This window comes from Antechinus flavipes, chromosome 1 (assembly GCF_016432865.1).
Source record: "Antechinus flavipes isolate AdamAnt ecotype Samford, QLD, Australia chromosome 1, AdamAnt_v2, whole genome shotgun sequence".
Taxonomy (NCBI): domain Eukaryota; kingdom Metazoa; phylum Chordata; class Mammalia; order Dasyuromorphia; family Dasyuridae; genus Antechinus; species Antechinus flavipes.
The window spans coordinates 324,091,045-324,111,416 of record NC_067398.1 but is presented as its reverse complement, the minus strand read 5'-3'; positions in this window follow the sequence as shown (position 1 = coordinate 324,111,416).

Sequence of the window (20,372 nt, the reverse complement as noted above, 5' to 3'; positions counted from 1 at the left end):
ATCTCTACTTCTTAAAATTCCTATAATCCTTCAAAAGTATAGTCTCTCTCCCTCCTGCCTGTCTTTCTTCCCTCCTTCACTCTCTGTCTCCTTCCATGTTTCTCTCTGTGTCTCTGAATCTATCTATTTGATTGTCTCTGTGTATGTGTGTGTCTGTCTGTCTGTCTTTCTCTCTCTCATTTGATACTATATTCCTTTGTGTATGCTGCTATTAACTCATCTGTATTCAAATTGTATTAAGCCAATAGAATGTATGTTTTTTAAAGCAGAGATCATTTTCATTTATCTTGATTTATCTTTATCTTTTTTATCCTCAGCATCTGTCACAGCACCATGTACATAGGGTGCATTTTTTTTAAAGTCTGTTTAATTGAACTGAATACCTGTAAAGCAACCTATGTTGAGTATACAATTCTGCTCAAAAGAAGACTCTCTCCAGGGGCCAAATGAGAATATCAATCTGTCCCTCTACAAGTTAAATACTTTCAAAGGCATAAAGACCTTGCTGGTGTAGGAGAGGTATAACAAGGAAAATCTTTTTGATCTCCCATTTCTTCCAAACTTCATTAATATGTGGTATAATTCTCAGTTGATACAGTGCTTTACAGAGATTTTGAAAAATTGCCTGTAGATTGAATCTTTAGAAACTGAAATTTTAGATGTGACAAAAACCATCTTATCTGACTGCATCATCTTTATGCATAAGGAAACTGAGGCCCAGAAATGTTTAAAAAAGAAACAAAGACACTGGGTGGCAGAACGAAGTTTTAAATTTAATTCTCCTGACTTGCAGTCTTGAGCTCTTTCAATTAGAATCAGACTATAAAAGGCACCATAAATAAAGCTATAGTATAATGGAGCTTACTGTGTCACAAACACCAGAGGTAACAAATTCTCAAAATGAAGGATTCTGATTTCAAACAAAATATATCTTCCCCTTGTATACTCCTATTTTTATCTGTTTTGAGAAGTTGAGAATTTTTATACATGGAGATATTTTACAAAATACACTTTATTTCTGTAGATTCAATGAGCATAATTTCGAATAGTGTGACAGCATAGGCACCAAACTATCTGATATCATTCTACATGAACTTCTAACATAGGCATTTAAAATTTATTTTTCCAACCTGGAATTTTTAGCTGAAATGACAAAAGTGACAGTCACCTGTTCCCCATCACAGGTGTAAGGGTGTGTTTGTGTTCTCTGCAGACATCCCAGGGGAGATAGCACTCAAAGTTCTTCCTATTACAAATGACACTCAACCAAACGTGGATGGTTTCTCCAGAGTGCCACGTTCTGTATATGATGGCTAATGAAACAATCATTATTCTCAGACTTTAAAACACCACATCAAAGCCCATCCCACTTAAGACTCCTAAACACAAAGGGCCTGCTTCCCTCTGGACAACAAAATATGATAACAATCAACATATTTCATTTTAGTTTTCTCTCATGTAGAAACCTCTTCTATTTTTACTTAATAATTGGCATTTATGTAGTAAGTTATATTTGACAAAGTACTTTCCTCATAGCACCATATGAGAGATAGCTGGTGCAAATATTATTTCCCTATTTTAAAAATAAGAAAACTGAGGCTTGGAGGGGTCCAAAGTTTTAAGGGAGAGTTTCTCCTGCTTCTCCCTACAGTCCCCAATAGAATAAGCTGTACACCATCTCATAGGACGATAATGTCTCCCATGGATTGCCTAGAAAAATTCCTAGTTACATCTCTGCTAAGCAACAAATGGAAGTAACTCTAGTAAATGCAAACAACTTAAATTTTATGGAAAAGTCTTATCCTCTTTGAGTTTGGATAACTTCAATTTAGCTGTCTTTTTGATTATTCGCTTTTATATTGCTGGAACTTTAAACATCATGTAATCCAATCTCTTTATTTTACAAAACATTGGATCCTAAATCCTAAAAGAATTGAATGATTTTCCCAAAGCAACTAAAAAGTAGCAAAGTTGGGCTTCCAAACTAAGACTTATGCTTCATGCCATCTCCATAAGTGACTTATCTAGATTTTAAGGAAACTCAGCCAACTTATAAAAAGAGGCTATTTTTGACATGGCATTTCTTATCCCCCATATCTGAATATGATGCAGAAGGTCATATTTTGAAAATGCTAATATTATTTTTTGGTCCAATGGACACTGTTGGAGACATTATGATATAATATATAAAGAGCATTATGCTCAAATCAATAAGCCTGGCTTCTAATCCTGGATCTGTGAATCTTCAGCAAGTCATTTAGGTGTTTTATCTGAACAGGTTACTCCCCAACTCAAGAATCTTTGGTGACTACCATTTGCCGCTAGAACAAAATATAAACTCCTTCAGCTTGTTTTTTCAAGCTCCCTTTCACAATCTGAGTCTAATCAATTTTTCCAGATTATTTCACATTGCTTCCCTTCATACACTCTCTATTTTAGTCAAACTTGCCTGATTGATCTTTGGTGAACTCACTTCTTTATTTCCCACCTCCATTCCAGTGCACAGACGATCCTGCATTCCAAAAAGGCATGCCATTCTTATTAGCACTCCTAGGATCTTTAGCTTTCTTCTATGCTCAATTTAGTCATCATTTTCTCCTCAAAAGCTTTCCTGACCTTCCTCCTTGTCGATGCTATCCCCTCCTTCAAATTCAAATTGCATTTACTTTTTCCTATCAATACTCTATTTAGAATTATATCCTTTCAATAAAATGCAAGCTCTTTTTCTCTTTTTATTCTTGTTGCCTTATGCTTCATAGCTACTTAATTAACGCTTGTTAAATTGAATGGAAATGGCATCAGTTTCCTCACCTGTACAATGTAGATGATAATATTTGTGCTATTTAATTAACAAGGTTATTGTAGAACCAAATTAAATAAATCATGTGAAATTAATTTGTGACTGAGATCCAACATAAGTAAAGCACCTATAAAGGACAAGGAGGTTGAATAGAGTCAGGGGCTGGATCCCATGATTTCATTTCTATAGGGAACTCCAGGATGAGGAAAATCCCTTTATCAAAGTAGATCCTCACATTCTCTGAAACTTACATAGTTTTAGAGCATGAGTAAACTAGTTTGTAAATTAGTTTCATTTTGACAATTGTGATTCAGTACAATTGGTTTGCTTTGTTATTCTGTGTATTTTATTTTATTTTAAATGTTATGTATTTTAAATTATTTGAAAACATTATTCTGAATGCCTGGGGTGTTTAGAATGTTTACAATTCATTAGATCTATTCCCCCACCTCATCACAGTTCTCAGTTTGAACTATCTCATTCAGAAAGGTATCTCTTAAATTTAAAGATTTGTAGGGAAAGAGACAACACACTTTCCCTTGGCAACGCATTTCCACAAGGCAATGTTCACCACCATTGTAAAGTCAGTAGAAATGGAGAGGGAAATCTCCAGAGATGGGATGGAGTTGTAGATAAGAGAATTGGCCTCAGAACCAGGAAGATCTGAGTTCAATTATGCCTCTGACACAGACTCATCATGTAACTTTATTTATCTGTATAAGAGGGATTCTAGTAACACCCAAAGGGTTGCTGTGAGCCTCAAAGGAGATAACCTACATAAAGCACTTTGTTTAAAGAGCTGTATAAATACATCCTGTGATGGTGACAATATCACTTAATATGTCAATACCCCAAGCAACTCTCAAATTCTATAAATTGTAAGATTATGTCAGTCTGTCCTGGTAGAGGAAGTTCTTCACTGGGAGTTCCCCATACTAATGGAATTATAGGCCTAGCTATGTTTTTATGTATTGGAAAAGAGAAGTACAGGAATCGGGGAGTAGGAAATGTTGTTGAGTGCTTGTCAAGCTCTCCTTGCCACAGTCCAATCTTTGTGATGTCCTTTGTGGATGGCTGAGTCATGTTCCTTCCTCCCTTGTAAATTCAGTATCTGGTTCACATGGTCCTGTTATCCTTCTCCATTCTACCCATGCTCCAGCTGAACACCATGGTGGTATTTAATCTGGAGGTCCTCAACCTCCTCAACTCCCATGACTTCTATCACTAGTCCAACTCAATTATGAAGAGCAGTGATTATACCTTAGAGCTGAACCTTCTCCGAACCTTCCCCCACATCCACCAACCCTCACTCAAATGAATTTAATCAGGGTGCCATATCTCCCGGTAATTGCTGACTTAATTTATTATAGTCTTCTGTGTTTGTGTTCACATCTCATGTGGACTATTACAATAATCTCTTCATTTGATTTGTTGCTTCAAGTTTATCCCTGTACCAGCCTATACTCCATAAAGCAGCCAAAATAATTTTTCATAAAGCATTGTTGTTGTTTATTCATGTCCCACTCTTCATGATTCCATTTGCAGTTTTCTTGTCAAAAATACCGGAGTGGTTTGCCATTTCCTTCTCCAGCTCATTTGATAGATGGGGAAACTAAGGCAAACAGGATTAAGTGACTTGCTCAGGGTCACATGGCTAGTAAGTATCTGAGACCTGATTTGAATTCAGACAGAGGCCAAGTCTGGTGCTCTGTCCACTATGCAACTTACTCGCAACTTACCTTCTCCCTAGCTATCCCCCCTTTTTAACTGAAGCTTTTTATTTTCAAAATATGCAACGATAATTTTTCACCATTGACCATTGAAAAGCCTTGTGTTCCAATTTCCTCCCCTTCTCCCTACTCCCTCTCTTAGATGGCAAGTAATCCAATATATATTAAACATGGTAAAATATATGTAAATTCAATATAGGCATACAGATTAATACAATTATCTTGCTGCACAAGAAGAATCAGTTCAAAAAGGAAAAAAATGGGAAAGAAAATAAAATTCAAGCAAACAATAACAAAAAAGTTAAACTACTATGTTGGGATCCACACTGTTCTCACAGTCCTCTCTCTGGGTGTAGATAGTTCTCACCATCACTGATTACAAGATCATTGGAATTGGCCTAAATCTTCTCATTGTTGAAAAGAGCCACGTCCATCAGAATTGATCATCATATAATCTTGCCATTGCCATGTGCAAAGAAATCCTGGTTCAGCTTATTTCACTTAGCATCAGTTCATGTAACTCTCTTCAGGCCTCTCTAACATCACCTTGCTGATTGTTTCTTACAGAACAGTAATATTCCATAATATTTATATAGCACAACTTATTCAGCCATTCTCCAACTAATGGGTATTCACTCGGTTTCTGGTTTCTTGCCACTACAAAAAGGGCTGCCACAAACATTTTTGCACATGTGAGTCCCTTTCCCTTCTTTAAAATCTCTTTGGGATATAGGCCTAGAAGAAACACTGCTGGATCAAAGAGTATACCCAGTTTGATAAGCTTTTCAGCATAGTTCCAAATTGCTCTCTAGAATGGCTAGATCTATTCACAACTCCATCAACAATGTTATTAGTGTTCCAGTTTTCCCACATGCCCCCCAACATTTGTCATGGTCTTTTCCTTTCACCTTAGCCAATCTGTGTGTAATGGTATCTCAGAGTTGTCTTAATTTGCATTTCTCTAATCAATAGTTATTTAGAGCACCTTTTCATATGACTAAAAATGGTTTCAATTTCTTCATCTGAATATTGTCTATTCAGATCCTTTGATCATTTATCAATTGGAGAATGGCTTGCATTCTTATAAATTTGAGTCAATTCTTTATATATTTTAGAAATGAGGCCTTTATCAGAACCCTTAAATGTAAAAATATTTCCTAATTTACTTCCCCTCTAATCTTGTCTGCATTAGTTTTGTTTGTATGAAAACTTGTTAACTTAATATAATCAAAATTATCTATTTGTTGTTCCATAATGAGTTTCAATTCTTCTTTGATCACAAATTCCTTCCTTCTCCACAGATCTGAGATGTAAATTATCCTGTGTTCTTTTAATTTGCTTATAATATTATTTCTTATGTCTAAATCATGAACCCATTTTGACCTTTTCTTGGTATATAGTATTAGGTGTGGGTCAATGCCTAGTTTCTGTCATACTAGTTTCTAATATTTCCAGCAGTTTTTCTCAAATAGTGAATTCTCATCCCAAAAGCTGGGGTTTGGAGGTTCGTCAAATACTAGATTGCTATAATCACTGACTGTTTTGTCTTATGAATCTAATTTATTCCACTGGTTGAATACTCTATTTCTTAGTCAGTACCAAATGGCTATCTCCTTCTCAAGTATAAGTCTGACTCTATCACCCTTCTACTCAATAAACTCCAGTGGTTTATTTCCTCTCAGATAAAAACTCCCCTGGATTAAAATCCAATTTCAGACACTTATAAGCCTTGTGATCCTAGACAAGTCGCTTTATCTCTTTCCTTCATTTTCCTCAATTCCAAAATGAAATTATTAGATTGCTATGAGGATCAAATGAGATAATATTTGTAAAGAACTTAGCATAGCTCTAAAACATAATACAAGTTATATAAATGCTTATTCCCTCCTTTCCCCCCTGGTTTGGCAGTTAAAGTTCTTTATAACCTGGTAATCTTTTCAGTCTTTTAACACATTACTCTTTTTCATGCATTCTATGGTTCAACTACACTGACTTATTTGCTCTTCCTCACACATCTTCCATCCTACTTTCTCTCCTTTTTGTTGTCCTTTAGAAATCCTTGGTTTCTTCAAGACTCAGTTGAAGCATCATTTGGAGCAAAAATCCTTTTTTCAGGTTCCTTAATGTTGCCCTACCCTTGCAGAAGTCCTCAAACTTTTTAAATAGGGGGCCAGTTTACTGTCCCTCAGACTGTTGGAGGGCCAGACTACAGTAAAAACAAAAACTTTGTTTTGTGGGCTTTTAAATAAAGAAACTTCATAGCCCTGGGTGAGGGGGATAAACATCCTCAGCTGCCACATCTGGCCCATGGGCCGTAGTTTGAGGACCCCTGCTAAGGTGACCTTCCACTCACTCTGTCTCTTCTAGGCACTCATTGAAGTACATGTTGTGTCTCCAATTAGCATATAAACTCCTAGAGCAAAAAGATTGTTGTTGCTCTATCTTTGCATCTCCAGTGCTTAGTACAGTGCTGGGGAAAGAGTAAGGATTTGCTTGCTTTGTTTTTATAACTCTATTCAATTCTAAACTGGATGAAGACAGGGATATTTTCCTATCAAAACATTTATGTCCCTAGCACCTAGAAGAATGCTTGGTATATCAGGGCTTAATCAGTCTGATCTATATCTGGCCACTGGACACAGAGGTCTCTGAAGGGGAAAGTGAGGCAAGTGACTTTGCACAACCTTCCCTCACTTAAATCCAATTCACTTACATGTCATGACATCACTTCCCAGATGTCATGGTTCTCTTCCAGAATGAAAGACAAACATCAACACATAAATAAAGTCTCATTTGCTACCACATTACTCACATTAACATACACACATATATCAACAATGTATATTATCCCCTAATACTATTCTTGCCCATTCTCCCCAGCCAAAGTCAGTAGAGGCTCTATAGTCACAGAACTCTCCAATTCATTTATGTATCCATTCACCATTACCCATCTCCCACAATCACTAGAATCCAGATTCTAGAGCCTGGTATGTTGCTCATAGGTTTCAATCACAAATTTAATATTCATTCTAATATTTCTAATGTATTATATTTAAGTGACCTCTTTATTTCAGAATGAATCATTTTTCTTAAAGCTTATTATATATAGCCACTCTTTATATATAAAAATAATAACAATTATCATTTATGTAGCATAAGGTTTACAAAGCACATTACCTTATTTGATCCTTACCACAACCTGATATCACTAGTATCACAACCTGATGCCTTCATGACATGTTCTAATGCTATCCCTATTTTATAACCTAAAAACACTGGGCCTGAGAGACTAAATGACTTACCCAGAGTCATATAGCTGATTTCATGTCTGAAGGCAGGATTTGAACTAAAGTCTTCCTCACTCTAAGGTCATCATTCTATCTATCCACTGACTGGCTCCTGGGTAATACTCTGCTCAAGCATCAATTACTGTAAATGCCTTCTTTGTGAGAGTTTACAGGATTAATCTGAAAGTAACATATAGCAGCTGGAAGGCATGGGCTATGTAATTTTTAGCTTCTTAGAGGCTTTCTTTGATCACTTTCTGTTTCTCATCTGTGTTCCAGGGATCTGAAGTTTCCTCAGCAGTGGCCTCTGGAGAATTGAGCTTGTTGTTGCCATGTTGGAACACAGCCAGACTCTGCCCGTTTTGCATTGCTAGAGGTTTTTATTCTACTGTCCACCATTTTATCCTGTTCTTTTTCACTGTTTTCTTTCCTTCCTAATCCCTTTGGTTTTCCCTTTTCCACCCCTTCCTTTTCTTTCCTGTCTCGATTTTCTTTCCCATCTCTGCTTAAAGCCGAACAGTACCAGTCAGTGGAAGTACTTACTCCTTCTTGTAACAACAGCATTTAGGGGTTGGGGAATGCTGAACCCTGCATCACACACTCAAGAGCCACAGCATTCCCTTCCTTAAATAAATAACTCCAGATACTCTACACTGAGAGAGCTTGTATGGCAAGGAATAATAAACAAATATGTAAAGTCAAATTGTGCTAACCTTGTCAATCTGCAGTGAGAATACATTCTCACAATTTAACATTCATTAAATACCCAATATTTACTAGGGTCCACAATGCATAAAATTATGTTCATATCTCTAAATGTCAGGAACACCTTTAAAGGCTACTTATTAATCACATCTCATTCCATTAGAATCCAGCCTGTCACCATGCTTCATATAAAGTAAGGAAGAATTTGATAAATATTTTTGATTGATTAGTTAATAATATCTCAATATCTTTATTTAATAAAATAGCCAGACTAGTATATGAATACACTGCTGATGGAGCTGCAAATGGAGCAATCATTCTGGAAAAAAATTTTAAATTACACACAAAAAAATCATTAAACATTTTGATAAGATGATTCAACAAAATTTAATTTAACAAACATTGTTTAAGCACCTACCATGTGGTAAGGATTATTGATACAAAGACAAAAATGAAATAATCCCTATCCTCAAATAACTTACTTCTGCTGGGGATGAGAGGTAAGTTCCAATATGTTCACAAGAAAATAAATATAAAGTATATGCAAATTGATATATGCATGTGTGTGTGTGTGTGTATATATATATATATATATATATATACTTCTTCTTGACTTCAAACTCCACACAAACTATAATCATTTTTCCAGACTGTCTCTCAAGTATGCCTAGAATCAAGATACAATATTATTTTGCAGTTAGTTAAAATATTTTTCAATTATAAGTTGTTAAGAAAAGTTAGGGATATGATATTTTATAAACTGCATTGTAGGAGACCACTAAGTGGCTCAGTGGATAGAGCTCTGGGCCTGGAGTTAGGAAGACCTGAGTTTGATCTGGTCTCAGATTAGTTAATACTAATTGTGTGACCTTGGACAAGTCACTTAATCCTGTTTGCCTCAGTTTCCTCATCTATCAAATGAACTGGAGAAGAAAATGGCAAACTACTCCAGTATCTTTGCCATTTCCCAAATGGAATTACAAAGAGTTGGACTTTACTGAACAATAAAAATTTCATTGTCTATATATAAAAGTAAGCTCATGTTATTATAATTATGTATGACAACTCAACTTTTGAAAGGTGATGTGATGAAGGACAAATAAGCTTTTATATTACAATATGTCCTCCAGTGGACATGTGGATCTGAACAAATATATAACACATTCTAGCTAGAGGAGACTTTCTGGTTGTTCCATTTGTTATGAATACTAATAAAACTAGAAGCTAATAATGAGGAATTGTCTTAATACCCTGCCTCCTCCCAAGGAGTCTAAAGAACTTTACCATCAGGATGTCATAATTTTTAGCGCTTGGCAAGAGTACTAGTTACTCAGGGCCAGATCATGCTATACACAAGATCCCCAAGGGTTTCCTTCTATACTGGTAATCTTTTTTCTGATGTTCAGTGTTCTGTTTACTTATTCTTTTGCCATCCTTTCTGTACACTTATTAATTCAAAAATGTACTTAACAATTCCATAATAATGTCACATACAGAAAGATATATACACATTGTACTCAGAACGTCTCATTATTTTAATCATATTTCATACTGAGTAAGACTAGAGCTTTCTGTTCTTTAGCCTCTACATTTATAACCTCAGCTCAAACTTACCCTTAATTTTCTTTCCCCATTTTTTGCAAGGCAACTGAGATTAAGTGACTTGCTTAGAGTCACACAGCTAGTAAGTATTAAATATCTAAGATCATATTTGATATCAGGTCCTCCTGACTTCAGGACTGGTGCTCTATCCACTTGCCACTTAGCTGCCCTACCCCCCCCCCCCCCAGCCTTAATTCTTGCTGGTTGCCTTTATTTCATTTTCAATTGCTATCTCTGACCTAGACAATTGGTTTTCTGGCTTTTATTTCTTTCTTAAAACTTTAGCTTGGTATTGCTGACACCATTGGTGGCTTTGGAATCAGGTGACCTGAGCATAGTTTTCACCTTAGTGAATTTCTAGCTGTATAAAAGCTGGATAAGTCCCTCACCTACAAAATTAAAGTGGTGGACTAGATCATTTCCCAGATCACGTTCAAATCTTAATATATGACCCTATGATATAGCACACTTTAGATTTTTAATATGTTTGTTGTTTTTAGCTAGAATTTTGGCTCCAAATAACCCATCTGTATCTACTCTGATAGAAGTGTCACTTCCTCACCAAAAGTTATAGGGTTAGAAAGTCAAAGGATCTCTGACTAGAACCCTTGCCCTCTAAGGTTTCTCTTCCATTTACTCTATACACATCTTCTATGTACCGGTTTACATATTGTCTTTACATTAGAATATAAACTCCTCCAAGGCAAGGACTATTTTTATCCTTATTTGTGTCCCAGAGTTTGAGTAATGCATGACACATTATTACCTAACAAATGCTTATTGACTGATTGATCTCCGGGGATTTAAGTTTGTTCCAAATACTTTTACTTCAGACCTGAATATGGTGTGAGGTTTAGAGTCTTTCCTAGCAAAGGTAAAGCCTCAGAACAGGAAAAAGCCAAATTGAAAATTTCCCACTCAGGGAGGAATGAGGATTAGAAGATTCTTTACCAAATAAGATTAGTTGAAATGAGGGGTCCAAAGACAAAAAGCAATGTTGGCATCTGAAACAGGAATCAGTTCTTGGATCAAAACCAAGTTTAAGGAATGAGTAAAGAGATATGGTTTGGGGGGCAGGTTGAAGTGCTAGTTACCAGGAAATGGTCTGAGTGCCACAGCATCCAGTGATTTACATGAAAGACGTTATTGTGAGCACACACAGGTTTTTATGCCCCACCACAAAAGGTTGGTCTCACTCTACAATTCCCTGTATGGCTAATATCATTACTCCCTAAGAAAACAGCCAACTATAAATAAGTAAGAGACATTCCAGCAAGTTCGAAGAAGTCCAATTCATTTTGTGCATTCCCACCCTTCCCTACATCAGATTTACCCAGAGAAGACTTAAAACATGATCCTCCCTAAATCTTTATAATCACAGCAGGATTCATGGACTTTGGCTGATCCACTCCCAATACCTTGTGGCCAGAGAATCTTGAGATATCAAAGCCTTCGCCTTCCTCCCTGAAGGTTTCCTGCCCATCCCCAGGCTTTTAACAATTTCATTTAAAAGAACTCTCTCCTTCCACACCTCCATCTAAAAGACAGGGAAAGATAACTATCTACAATGCATCTCTGGCATCCCTTTTAATCCAGGATTCATTCCTTATCATCTTTCTCCTCCCCACTGATCTTCATCATTCATCTATTCATGTAACAGGAAACTGAAGGGTCAGGGAAGGAGATGCAAAAGAACAGCTAAGCACTGAGCCACTGCCAAGGTGAACTTATCCTCTTTGCTGTCCTTTAAATGGTCACCAGATCAATAAAAGGATCTAGAACAAATACCATGCACACAAGTAACATGAGCTCTTTTAAAATGAGTCATCCTCTTCCACAAAACAAGAGTACTTCAAACTCTACTATTGCATAGATTCATTCATAAAATCTTAGCACTGAAAGGCATTCATTCATTCAATAATCATTTTTAAATACTGTTTTGGGCTTTGTGGGAGATACAAAAATAATTTTTAATTGTACTTGCATGAATAAACTTACATTCTGATGAGACATGGCAAATACAGAAAATAGCTATACTACAGAAGAAAATATAAGAAGAATAAAATAGATGTGTGTAGTAGTCTATGAAACTGAAGGTAGGAAAAGCATTACCTATTGAGGAATTGGGGGAGGTTTCACAGAGGGTTTGGGCACTTAAGAGTAGGTAGTATTTCAGAAGTTAGGTGAAGAACTGGAGGTTTATTCCTGTCAACTGGAATATCTGAAAACAGACCCATAAGCAAAAGGGGAAGAAGAGCACATGCAAAAGGATGGATAGTCAATGGTCTAGAATAGCATTATGCCTGACTTTAAAAGGAAATATCATAGAAATGTGGGCATACTAATGAATTTTTGGTGGAGCTATGAATTGGCCCAACTATTATGGAAAGTAATTTTTATTATGTAAAAAAGTGACTAAAGTATCCATGCTCTTTGATGCAGAAACTCCTCTGCTAAGCTTGAATTCTTAAGGAATTCAATTCAAAAAAAAGCCCCATGTACAACGAAGTATTTATAGCAGCACTTTTTGAATATCAAAGAGCTGGAAATAAAGTAGATGCCCATCAATTGGGGAATGATTACACAAGTACATGTGTATCATAGAATATTACTGCTCTATAAGAAATGAATATGATAAATAAAGAGAAACATGGAAAGAAATGAAATGATACAAAGTGAAGCAAGACATGAAATGAAACAAAATGAACTAAGCAAAACCAGGATAACAATATGCATGATGAGTACAATAATGCCAATGGTAAAAATAACAAAAACAATCAAAACTGAATCCTATAAAAACCTAATGACCAAGGTTAAACCACAATGAGATATTAAAAGGTACCTTTTCTCATTGCTTTGAAGAGATAAGGAACTCTGAGTGTGGAACAGTGTATATAATGTCAAACTTTTTCATATTTTACTTTGTTTTGCTGAACTGTTTTTTTCCTCAGCATTCTGGGAGAAGGAAGAATGAAACATTGAGAAATGTAGATGATTTTTTTAAGAACAATAAATAGTTTTTTTAAATAAAATATTAATCAATGAGACAGTTCAGTCTAGCTTTAAATGATATTGAGAAATACTCTCATCAGTTTATTGGGGCTGGTTTTAGCAACACAAGATATTAAGATTGCCAAAATTACTGCTAAAGATGGTTAATATCAGAACTTGCTAGCTCAGAAGTCTCAGATCTTGTCATTTCCTGTGCTAGAGATCTAACTTTGTACTCTGACTCCATTGAGAGAGCAAGTGTTTACATTGTGTCTACTGTGTGCCAAGCATAATGATAACTATAAATATCTCATATGATCATTACAATAACTCTATGAGGTAGATGCTGTTCTTATCCCCATTTTACAGCTGAGGAAACTGAGGTAAAAAAGAAGTTAAACAACTTGCCCAGATTCACACAGTTAATAAGTATCTGAGGCTGGATTGGAATTCAGAGCTTCCTATCTCCAGGCCCAGTACTCTAACAACTGTGCTATGAGCTGCCTTGTTTTCAATTTTTCAGTACCAACACTTTCCCTGTTACTGAGGTTCATATCCTTAGTCATTCTTGACTATTCCCTCTTTAGTGTCCACTTCCTACTGTCATCCAATCACTTGCCAAATTCTGCTTATTCAATCTTTTCTATATCTATTTCAATTATCCCCTTCTCACATGGCCACCCTGGTCATTTCTTCCCTGTACAATTGCAAAAAAAAAAAAAAAAAAAAAAAAAAAAGCATACTAATAAGTTTCTATTTCTCCTCTCTTTAATCCATCTTCCTCACAGCTGCCCAAGTCTGATTATGTTATTCCGCTACTCACAAATCTTTAGTGATTCTCTATTGTCTATAGAATATAATTTAACTCCTTAGTCTAGGACTTAAAATTCCCATTGATCTTGCTCAACCTATCTTACTAGCTTTAATTCATATGGATTCCTTATTATGGACTCCTTCCTGATCTGTTAAACTACTAGCTCTTCCCTGAACTGAACATTCTGTTTCTGGCCTCTGTATATTCACACAGGCCAAATCCAGTATCTGGAATTCTCATTTCTATCTCTCAAACTCCTTTTCTTCTTCCAGGATTCACCTCACATGTCACTTCCTTCAGGAAGTCCCCTATTGTTTCAATTTCTCTCTTTTTGATTATTTGTATGTTGTATTGTGAACTCCCTGAGAACAGAAACTGTCTTTCACCTTTTTTGTCTATGTACAAGTCATATCTTCCAGTCAAAAGTAAATTCTTGGAGGACAGGGCCTGTTTCCTTCTTTTTTGCATCCCCAGGAGCCAATTCACTGCCTTGCACATTGTAAGAACTTAATAATACTTTGTTAATTTGAACAATAGAGTTGTGTATTTCAAAGAATCTAACTTGTTCCTGTAATGCAGGATCTGACAAATATAAATACTCACATATACAGCCACTCACTGCAATGGAAGATAAGAGAAAGAAGACCCAGGATGTAATTCTTTGGTCACCACAGCTGCACTATACTCCATAACCTCAACTACACTCTGCATCTACTTTCATACCATTCATTCTCACCACATGCTCTTCTTATGACAACTATATATAGGCCAGTCAATTTTTTTTAAATATGCTAATTCCCAAAATACTCTTATGGAAGAGCCATATCAATCAGCTGCCATTCCATTAAACTATTCCAAAGCAGTTGCCTTGGGAAGCAGTGGATTTAGTGGAAGGATTCAAGAAACTTTAGATGATTACTTCTTTGATATGCTGTGAAAGTGATTTTGGTGAGATATGAATTGAACTAGTTGGCCAATAAGATCCTTTCTAACTCAGAAATTCTGTAATTCTGATTCTGAATCTTCTACATATTCCAAAAGCCATCAACTATTTTCTCTTATGCCTATATGCACCACAGCACTCCATTCTTCCAGCTCTCCTTCCCTTCTAAAGCTCATCCTACCCTCTTAGTCCAAAGAAGAAGAGTGGATATCCATTGGGATCCCCAAGGAAGAAGAGGAATCCAATTGATTGGTTTTCCTGCCTCAAGGTCATCTTCTACTCAGCTGCCAGATTGATCTTCTAAAAGCATACATCTGAAACCTCCCAACCAGGGCATTCAATAAACCTAGTGGTTCCTATTACCACCAGAATCAAATATTAAGTGCTCCATTTGGCTTTTAAATCCCCTTTATAATCAGAGACCTTTCTATCTTCTTATATTTTAGTCTCCTTCAGGTACTCTACAATCCAATAGCCTTCTTTCTGTTCTTTCATACAACACTCCATTTCCTGACTTCACTTTCACTGGCTTTCCACATGCCTAGAATGCTCTCCTCCTTCCTCATCTATACCTACCTTATGCCACAGGTCTCTTCTACCTCTTCCTCCTTTAGTGTCTTACCTCTGAGATTATCTTCCATATGTGAGTACACTGTGTGTATCTCATACATACCTAATTATTTACATGTTTCCATTTCCATTAAAAGAACATCTAATCCTTGAGGGTAAAAACTGTTTTTGCCTTTTTTTTTTTGTATTCCCCAATTGATTAGCACAGTGTCTGGCATTGAATAACCTTTTAATAAATGCTTGACTAACTGATAGTGAAGTTCTTTTCCTTACATAGTAGTCTCTTCCTCTGTTTTTGTTTGTTTGTTTGTTTGCTGAGCAGGTAGGTCATAGCCTTCTTAATGAGTCTGTGTCCAACATAATCTGGATCCTCCATTGAATTGCCATTTTCTGAAAGTCTGAGAAATACTAAAACAAACAAACAAACAAACAAAAACCATTCCAATCAGTTCCTCTGGCCTTTTGATTCCATTAGAATACTGATGCTCCAGTATCTTCTCTTACTGTTTTTCTTTCCACTACCTGCAACAGAATCAAAACACAGCAGGCTGGTCCACAATCCTCGCCTTCCTACACAAACCCTCAAGTATCCTCTTCTAAGCAAGAAAGTCTCTTTTCAACTCCATCTCACTTTTAGACTTTTAGCTGAGCACCTTATAGTTCCTGTCCCCCCATGAACCCTGAATTGTGTTTGTCCTACTAAAGTAAAAATCATGGAAGTAGTTCTAGACCTATCTCTCTAAGTTTCACCCAGAAGAGGTATATTTTTCTCATTTCTCATACATGTGAGAATACTGCTGCCAACCAACCATTGAAACAGATGATCAAGGTCATTTCATTGAAAACAGAGGATTGGACAAAACAGTAGAGTCACACACCAGGAAACCAAGATTTTTTTACTTACTTCTGTATACCTAGTCCCTATATTCTTGGATCTTCTTTCAAGTTTTCATCTTTTATACCAACCTGGAAACCACCAATAATCCTGAGCCAGATGAACACAAGCTCTATAACTGAAGATCATTTCATTTCATGACTAGTAAAACCACATCTGAAAACCTTAACATAGTTGACTCCCAGTTACCCAGAATAAGTTCTAACTTGCTTGTCCAACAGTGTCCTACACTTCTCTCAGTTCCAGGATAAACCCAGTTTCTAGAGTTCTTGTCCGTTGTACAGTCATTCAGTCATTTAATTTCCCTGGAAATTCCTTAGCTGTGAAATAAAGTAACCAGGTAATTGAATTAGATGTCCTTTAAAGTCTAGACCTAAGATTCTCAGCTCTCTTAGCTCTCCTAAGTTATATGAGGATGGATGTCCTGTCAAGAGGTCTTGGAACTCCTCATTTGATCCCTTATTTTAAAAATGCCTACACATACTTCCTTTTCCCAATCCCAAAAGAATAACATCTGGGGTTCTTATATACCTAGTACCTAGTACAATACCTTGCATACATAATAGACTCTTAAATGTTTTTATTTATTTATTTATTTATTTGAATCAATAGAATTTATTGAAGAATGCAAAAAGAAAAATTGTCCGCCATTTTTACGAGAATAGAATTCATAGCATCCGTTTTCCTCTGAAAGGACAAAAATATAATCTCAATGTGTTGGTTACCTACCAACAAAAAGGCTTCCCACCAATGGCACTTCTGAGCCAAATGCAGCTTTTCTCCATCTCCCAATGAGAAATGTCACTCATTCCTGAAAAGGTACAGAGATGAATCTGAAAGACAACCTGATATTGCTCAAGGAAATCTATTCTTTTTCAGCCGAGCCCAGAAAAATGGGCAGGAACATAATCGCCAGACTTCTGATGAAAAAGGATGGGAAGATCATGAAAGTAACCTATTCAGAGCAATTTGGAAGATTTATGATTGCTCTGGCCATTGTCTATAATTCCTATAACTACTTCCCCAATTCTTCTAGTATCCTAACTAAACAGTTTGATATATGAAAGGAGAAAAGGGAACTGACCCCATGATAATCCAATGGTTATATTCTAATGCATCTCTTTTTTTTCTCTCTATCTTTTAATGTTCAACTGAATGAGAAACAATGTTGCACAGTGAAGTTGAATACAGAGCCAGTCTTTGACTAAGTAGTCAAATATTGTGCTTGTCATCACAAAACAAAGACTAAATACCTAAATTCATTTTCTTTGTACCTCTGAAATATCTTGACAAAAGTGTTAATGTAATCAACTCCCATTCCATTTAGCTATTTTCTGGAGGCCCGCTATTACAGGGTGGCACAGTGAATAGAGTATTAGACAAAGTCAAAAAGACTCAAGTTCAAATCTTGCCTCATATACTATTTGAGAGATCCTAGGAAAGTTACTTTATCTATCATTATTTAATCTCTCATAATTTCCAAAATTGAAATGATACCTGCTGTCTTCAGGAGGAGGGGAGGGAGGATGAGATGGAGAAAATTTTGGAACATAAGATTTTACAAAGATGAATGTGGGAAACTATCTTTGAATGTATTTGGAAAAATAAAATACCACTGAAAAATAATCAAAGAAAAAAAAGTTGGAATGATAATAGTACCTTGGAATCAAATGAGATTAATTCCAGTCTAAATAGAGGCAGGAAGATCAGCTTCCCCACGTTTAATACAGTAAAAGCCCCTAAATCATACCAGATTTAATAATGTGCAGAAAATCCAATGAGAAAATACATCAAATGTCTTCTTCCAACCTAAAACTACTCAAAAAGATAATCAGATACCCAAAGACAATACGAAGAGTAGAAGTCAACAAAGCCAGCACAATAAGAGGCAAACAAGCCTCTCAGCACAACCAAAAGTACCCACGGCAAACATGGCTCAGTAGCTGAAAACAACAGCAGTGGAGAATTCCACAAAAGCTCCAGTGTACTCAGATACCCACAGTGGAAAGTGTGAAAGCCATCCAAGCCTAGTAGCACTCAGATTGGATAACCCTAGGACTCCAAGATCCCTGACATTGTCCTGAAACGCAACAGAGAGCTGTAAAAGTCCAGTGCTTCAAATCTCTAATATCCAGAGGGAACCTAAATCTAGGAAGAACCCAACAAAGGCACTATGATAACCAGTTTGTGACCAAGCAGGACTAAATATCCCACTCAAAAATTTAGCAAGGAGCAGAGATTGATTCTGACACAAAGTGCCAATTAAGCAATTAAGTTTGAGGATAATAAACTGAAGAAAATACTTATCAATATGAAGCATCATTGTTCCACAGATGATAAAAAAAATCCAACCTAGGAGTATTATCATAATCACTGCAAGGAACAACTGAGATTTTATACATACATACATATACACATACATATACACACACATAACATTCTTAGGTGAGTATATAATTATGCCTTTCCTCTACCATGTTATTCTACAGATTCTCATTTCTTTTACTATACTGGTAGTATCCCTGAACTTCAGAAGAGAGGTCAGAAATGGAGATATTTGGGGAGCCATGTGAGTAAAAGAATTGGTTGAAGGAAAAAAGAATGTTTAGCAGGGATAAAAGAAAACTTGGGGGAATAGGGGAGGCAGGCATAAAAGCTGTCTTTAAGTATTTGAAAAGTTGTCACATAGAAGAGGGATTAAACTTGTCTGGTTTGGTTTCAGAGGATAAAACTAGGTGAAATGAGTGTAAAAGCAAACTTCCTCACAATTAGAGTAGTCCAAAAGTAAAGTGACTACTTTAGGAAACAGGCAGATCCTCTTCACTGGGGATAAGCAAAGAGTGGATAAATACTTGTCAGTGTATTTTTGAGGTACAACTTGGATTGTGACCACTGAGATCCCTTTCAACTCAGAAATTCCGTGATTCACTAAATAGTGAGGAAGAAAGAGGCTCAAAGAAAAAAAAAGTCTACACCAACCTTGGAAGGGAAGAAAAGAAGAAATGAAAAATTTGACTAAAAGCTTTATTTTTTGGTAATATGCTAACAGAAACATTTTCCTACAGAAAAATCCCTTAAAGTTCAAATAAATAGTGTAATCTGTTGAAATTTATTCCTTGTCTCTCCGAATCATCTACTAGCCAAATGTCAGCCAGTTCCCAGGGGTAACTTTGACCTCAAATTCCTCTTCTATCACTTAAAGTCTGTGTCTCTTGGAGCAAATCACTTAGCCTCTGTGAACTTCAGTTTTTTTTTTTTTTCATTTGTAAAATAGAATTAGGAATATTACTTATTTCATAGGATTATTGTAAGGAAAGTTCTTTTTAAATCATAATATTCTATATAAACATATTATTGCCATTATTATTCCTTTTCTTCGTGGACAGGTTAGCAAAGTCTAAGAGTTTATAGCAATAATGATATTAAAAATTCAGTCAATGTCAAAGGTGGGAATAGCAATACCTATTTGGCCCAAGCTTCCTGTAGTCACATTTCTCATGAAGTCAGCTCATATTTTTATGCACTATCATACATTCCTAAATTTCTACTCATGCAAACCATGATCAATTATTGGTAACAAAGATAACTCACACAGAAATAATGTATGAAGCCTAAACAAAAATCCTAACTTACCTACAGCTATCTTAGTAACTAAAAGATTCATATCAACACAGGCATTCTCACTTTAAATTATTTGATCTATGTCAAAATTATTTTGCAATATGAAGACTAAATCTTTCCAATTTGCATTAGCTAACTCAGGTAATGAGCAGTTTACTCCTTGGATGAGCCTAGTGGTTCATTTGTTTCATAAAGTAGTTATTTTAGACATTCCTGTACAATGTAAACATGATTAGTCAATTCAATGAAGGGGGAAGAAATTAAACTTTCTTGGTATTACATAGGCAGAGACTATATAAAACCTTTGAATATAAAATAATAAGAGCTAACATTTCCATAGTACTTTGTACACATTCTTTCATTTATCTTCATAATTATGAGATGGATACTAAAATATGATCATTATCCTCATCT